Source organism: Brassica napus, chromosome C5 (genome assembly GCF_020379485.1).
Source record: "Brassica napus cultivar Da-Ae chromosome C5, Da-Ae, whole genome shotgun sequence".
Lineage (NCBI taxonomy): Eukaryota > Viridiplantae > Streptophyta > Magnoliopsida > Brassicales > Brassicaceae > Brassica > Brassica napus.
Genome location: NC_063448.1, coordinates 16,245,271 through 16,251,883, shown reverse-complemented (window position 1 = coordinate 16,251,883; position 6,613 = coordinate 16,245,271). Strand labels below are relative to the sequence as shown.

At 41.4% G+C, this 6,613-nt stretch overlaps 1 non-coding gene across 1 annotated transcript; it reads right to left on the bottom strand.

The window, feature by feature from the left end:
* Window positions 1–816: 816 nt before the first annotated feature.
* LOC125588077 lies at window positions 817–923 on the bottom strand. Its single transcript, XR_007324473.1, has one exon. It is a non-coding gene; the product is annotated as a small nucleolar RNA R71 (small nucleolar RNA).
* Window positions 924–6,613: the final 5,690 nt, after the last annotated feature.

Genomic DNA, 6,613 nt, shown 5'->3' with positions numbered 1-6,613 from the left:
ACCCCACTATACTACAACATTTGCAATAGGCAGAAAAACCTATTATCAAATTGGCGCCGTTGCCAAGCCTAGTCTGATTGTGACATTGCGTTTGAGTCTTTGCTTGAGACTGAGTTTTACTTTGTTTTTAAGTTACTAATTATCTATCTTCATATATATTTGGATGACAGGTGCATGAACTTGAGAAGCAAAGGATCAACAAATCTTGCACCAAGAGTGGACAACATCAAAGCCTTAGAAAGAGAGTTGGGAAGACAGAGAAGAGAAAGAGAAAAGCAAGCCCACTTACATAGATTGGGGCTTGAGATGGAGAGAAACCCGAATCAACCGGAAGGTGTCTATGAAGTTGATGATCATAGACAAAATGTCCAAGAAGTTCCTCCTGGAGCTGCTCAAGAGGGCAATGGTCAAGGAGCTGCCAACCTTCGACCTAGACAACCACAACGCCAAGCTAGGGCCATCGGTACATATGATCAACCTAACATAAATGGGAATAGGTTGGGCATTAGGGGACCGCCAGTTGCCAACAACAATTTCGAGATCAAGTCCAGCCTCATCAACATGATTGAAAACAACAAGTACCATGGACTTGCCTTGGAAGACCCACTAGATCACCTTGACAGATTTGATAAATACTGTGGCTTGTCAAAAACAAATGGAGTTTCAGAGGATGCTTTCAAGCTCAGATTGTTTCCCTTCTCTTTGGGAGACAAGGCTCACACTTGGGAGAAAAACATCTCAAGTGATACTATCACAACTTGGGATGAATGCAAGAAGGCCTTCCTCAACAAGTTCTTCTCTGCTACAAGGACTGCAAACCTTAGAAATCAGATCTCTGGTTTTCAACAAAAAGGACTTGAAGGATTTTCAGAGGCATGGGAGAGATTCAGAACCTACTTGTCTCAATGTCCCCACCATGGCTTCAACAATGAGAGCTTGCTAAGCACTTTCTACAGAGGAGTCTTGCCTAAATTCAAAAGCCAGCTTGACACTGCAAGCAATGGAAACTACTTGGGGAGGACTGTCGAAGATGCTTTAGAACTCTTGGAGAACATGGCACAGAGTGACTCTGTCTACAATGATGAATATGATAGAAGAGACAGAGGTGGTGGAGGAGAAGATATGACCACAAAGAGAGAGCTGAAAGCACTTCAAGACAAGATTGACATGCTACTATCAGAAAAGACCAAGAAAGAGGAGTTACATATGGTTGCTGAAGTTGATGGAGTAGAATGCCAAGAAGATATGTACTATGTCAATGCTCAGGGTACATGGTACAAGAAGGAGCCTGACTATCAATACCAGAATAACTACCAACAGAAACCCTTCTACAACAACCAACAGAAGCCATTCAACAACTACCAGCCAAAACCATTCTACAACAATCAGCCTAAGCCATTCTACAACAACAACCAAGGTGGTTACCAACCAAAACAGAACTTCCCTCCTGGATTCTCACCAAAACCAAGTCAACCTGCACAAGACCAAGCTGGATCATCAACACAACCTCCACAAGAGAGTAGTACTGAAGCTATGCTGAAACAATTATTGGAGGGACAAACAAGAAGTGAGAAACAATTAGGGTATGAGCTGAAAAATCTCCACAACAAGATTGATGGGAATTACCATGATCTAAACAACAAGTTCAAAGCCTTGGAGAACCAGTTTGTCTCTATGACAGCCAGCTCAAGTCGCCAACAAGGTTCCCTACCTGGAAAGCCTGAACAAAACCCAAAGGAGACAATGAAGGCAATCACCCTAAGGAGTGGAAGAGAGTTGCCTCCTAAAGTTCTCATTAAGGATAATGAGAAACAAGGTGGGGAGGTGGTCATCAATGTAGATGATGATGTGGTGATTGTGGATGAGAAGACTAATGAGGAAATCTTGGAGAAGATAGTTGAAGCTAAGGGCAAGAGAAAGATGGAGAGGAGAAAGTTGAGAACAAAAATGAGGCTGCTACATCAACAAAGGAGAAATTGTTCACTCCTCCTCCCTATGAGCCAAAGCTTCCCTTTCCTGGAAGATTCAAGAAGCAACTCCTAGAGAAGTACAAAGCCTTGTTTGACAAGCAAATGAGTGAAGTTCAGCTCACCATGCCCATAATTGATGCATTTATGCTGGTTCCACAATACAGCAAGTTCTTGAAAGATGCTGTAGAACAAAAGAAGAAAGAGATGGAAGGGATGGTGATTCTTACTCATGAGTGCAGTGCCATTATTCAGAGACTGACTGTCCCAAGGAAGCTAGAAGACCCTGGTAGTTTCACCCTGCCATGCGCCATTGGACCTTTGACATTTGAGAAATGTCTATGTGATTTGGGAGCAAGTGTCAGCCTCATGCCACTATCCATTGCCAAGAAGCTTGGGTTTACACAATATAAAAAGTGCAAGATCTCTTTGGTGCTAGCTGATCGATCTGTCAAGCTCCCCATTGGCATCCTAGAAGATCTTCCTGTCAAGATAGGAAATTGTGAAGTGCCTACTGACTTTGTAGTGCTTGAGATGGATGAAGAGCCTAGAGATCCTTTGATCTTTGGAAGACCTTTCTTGGCAACTGCTGGAGCAATGGTGAATGTGAGAGATGGCACAATTGATCTCCACCTTGGAAAAGATCACATTCTCCATTTTGATATCAAGGAGATGATGAAGAAGCCCACAACTCAAGGAGAAATATTCTACATTGATGAGATGGATGCCTTGGCTGATGATTTCCTTGAGGAGTTAGCGATTGAGGACTCTCTTCAACATGCCCTGACCATTGAAAGAGAGACCCAAATGATTGAAAACAAGGAGAGTGATGAGCTAGTAAGAAGGCTAGATGTTCACCTTGAGGAGGATGGAGAAGATGAGTTCATGGAGTTGCCACAAATGACTCAACATGCTGCCTCAGCAGACATTCAAGAGAACCTCCATGAAGCTGATTGGAGTGAGCTCAAGGCACCAAAAGTGGAGCTTAAACCTCTTCCCCATGGTGTAAGGTACGCTTTCCTTGGACCTAATGAGACATATCCTGTCATTGTGAGTAGTGAGCTGACTGAGAATGAATTGTCTATGCTTTTAAATGAACTTAAAAAGTATAGAAAAGCACTAGGATACTCACTTGATGACATTAAAGGAATCTCACCATCTTTGTGCATGCATAGGATACATCTAGAGGATGAATCTAAAACTTCAATTGAACACCAAAGAAGATTAAATCCTAATTTGAAAGATGTTGTTAAAAAAGAGATAATCAAATTGTTAGATGCTGGTGTGATCTATCCTATCTCTGATAGCAATTGGGTTTCACCTGTGCATGTAGTTCCTAAAAAAGGTGGCATAACAGTTGTTAAGAACGAAAATGATGAGTTAATACCAACAAGAACAATAACTGGACATAGGATGTGCATTGACTATCGAAAACTGAATGCAGCCTCTAGAAAGGATCATTTCCCTTTACCATTCATTGATCAGATGTTAGAGAGGCTAGCTAACCATCCTTATTATTGTTTCCTTGATGGATACTCTGGATTTTTCCAAATCCCTATACACCCAAATGACCAAGAGAAAACGACATTCACTTGTCCTTATGGTACCTTTGCATATCGAAGGATGCCATTTGGACTGTGCAATGCACCAGCAACATTCCAAAGAGCAATGATGTCAATTTTCTCTGATCTTATTGAGGATGTAATGGAGGTGTTTATGGATGATTTTTCTGTATATGGTTCTTCGTTTGCTACTTGTTTGTCAAATCTTTGCAGGGTATTACAGAGATGTGAGGACACTAACCTGGTGCTCAATTGGGAGAAGTGTCACTTCATGGTCAAGGAAGGGATTGTTCTTGGACACAAAGTTTCTGAGAAAGGAATTGAAGTGGACAAAGCCAAGATAGATGTCATGGTTGGTCTAGCTCCACCAAGAACAGTGAAGGATATAAGAAGCTTTCTGGGTCATGCCGGTTTCTATAGAAGATTCATCATGGATTTCTCTAAGATAGCTAGACCATTGACCAGGCTGTTATGCAAAGAAGCTGCATTTCACTTCGATGGGGAATGTATGGAAGCTTTCAAAAACCTGAAGAATGCACTCATCAGTGCACCCATAGTTCAACCGCCAGATTGGGATCTCCCCTTTGAGATCATGTGTGATGCAAGTGACTTTGCTGTAGGAGCAGTCCTAGGCCAGAAGAGAGACAAGAAGTCACATGTGATCTACTATGCAAGTAGAACCCTTGATGAAGCTCAAGCTAAATACTCTACAACTGAGAAGGAGCTATTGGCCATTGTCTTTGCATTTGAGAAGTTCAGAAGCTACTTGGTTGGGTCAAAGGTGACTGTCTACACTGATCATGCTGCATTGAGACACCTCTTAGCCAAGAAAGATGCAAAACCAAGACTATTGAGGTGGATTCTGCTGCTACAAGAGTTTGATCTTGAGATCAAGGACAGGCCTGGAGTTGAGAATGGAGTAGCTGATCACCTGTCCAGGTTGAAGGTGGAGTGTGGAATCCCTATTGATGACAGACTTCCAGAAGAGCAAATGATGGCTATTCATGCAGTGGTAGCTGTTTGTGAGACAGGAAAGAAACTTGAAGAGGTGAAGGCGGCTGATGAGAAGGGTCCTTGGTATGCTGATATAGTCAACTACTTAGCTAGTGGAAAAGAGCCATTGAACCTTGAAGGTTATGCCAAGAAGAAGTTCTATAAGGATGTGAAGAGATATTATTGGGATGAGCCTTACCTCTACATACTTTGTAGAGATCAACTCTATAGAAGGGCAGTGGCTGAAGAAGAAATTGATGGGATCCTTACACATTGTCATGGATCATCCTATGGAGGCCACTTTGCTACATTTAAGACAGTTGCAAAGGTGCTACAAGCTGGATTTTGGTGGCCTCACATGTTTAAAGACACCCAAGACTTTGTCTCAAGGTGTGACTCTTGTCAAAGAAGAGGAAACATCACCAAGAGGAATGAAATGCCTCAAAACCCCATCCTAGAAGTTGAAGTGTTTGATGTCTGGGGTATTGACTTCATGGGGCCTTTTCCTTCATCTTATAGCAACAAGTACATACTGGTGGCTGTAGATTATGTCTCTAAGTGGGTTGAAGCAATTGCAAGTCCAACCAATGATGCAAAGGTGGTTCTAAAAATGTTCAAGAGCATAATCTTTCCAAGGTTTGGGATTCCAAGAGTTGTGATCAGTGATGGAGGGTCTCACTTCATCAACAAACTGTTTGCAAACCTCCTTAAGAAGAATGGTGTGAAGCACAAGGTTGCAACTCCTTACCACCCCCAAACAAGTGGTCAAGTTGAGATTTCCAACAGGGAGATCAAGTCCATTCTGGAGAAGATTGTGGGGGTTACAAGGAAAGATTGGTCCATCAAGCTTGATGATGCATTGTGGGCTTATAGGACAGCTTACAAGACACCTTTGGGAACTACACCTTTCAACCTTCTCTATGGAAAGTCTTGCCATCTACCAGTTGAGCTTGAGTACAAGGCACTATGGGCAGTCAAGTTGCTGAACTTTGACATCAAGAGTGCCAAGGAGAAGAGATTGATCCAGCTGAACGAACTTGATGAGATAAGACTTGAAGCTTTTGAAAGTTCAAAGATCTACAAAGAGAAAACAAAGGCTCTCCATGACAAACATATCCTGAAAAGAGACTTTAAAGAAGGAGATCAAGTTCTTCTCTACAACTCCAGACTGAAGTTGTTTCCAGGCAAGCTCAAGTCAAGGTGGTCTGGTCCTTTCAAAGTTAAAGAGGTTAAACCTTATGGAGCAATAGTTTTGTGGAGTTCTGATGGAAGAGAGTTCACCATCAATGGACAAAGGGCTAAGCTTTACTTGGGAACCAAATCGGAAGACCTGGGAACTTCAGTTCCACTTTCCGATCCAACCACAGTCTAACCTAAAGGAGGCAAAGTCAAGCTAGAGACTTAAAACAAGCTCACTTGGGAGGAAATCCCAAGAGTATCCTTTGTATATATGTGTGAATGTTTTTAATAAATTGTGTGAACTATCCTTGTTTGTGTGTTTGTTTGTGTGAATTGTGTGTGATTTCAGTTTGGAATGTGCTCAGGAAAAGGAAAGGTTTCAAAAGAGGCTAGGAAAGAAACACAAGTGCTGTGGAGACATGCTCATAGCGACATATCCATAGTAACATGCTCAAGTCGCTACAGTCACAAGGTAAGTACTCTAATCCGGTTTAAAATCTCTCCACATCTCTAGTAATTTTTATTTTACTTATCATGTAAACCACTCCAAATTCAAAGTCACACAAGAGACTGTGTGATTCGAGTGTGGTGGGGGTACTATAAAAACTGATCATTTTGCTTGTTTTTATTTCGATGATTTGCATTTGACATATCTAGCACTTTGCATCTGTGTGGATTTTAATGATTTGCATTTTGGATTTTCTTGTGATTTCTAAAAAAAAAAAAAAAAAAAAAAAAAAATTTAAAAAGAGTTGTGTGTTTTGAATTATGCATAGGGAGCCATGATTGAAATTGCCATGAAAAGAACATATCTACAAGCATCTCTTGAGCCTTGAAAACTCTTTTTGAAACATGTTGCTCATATGATATTGACATTGTTCTTGAAACCAATTACAAACTGAACTTGGGCAT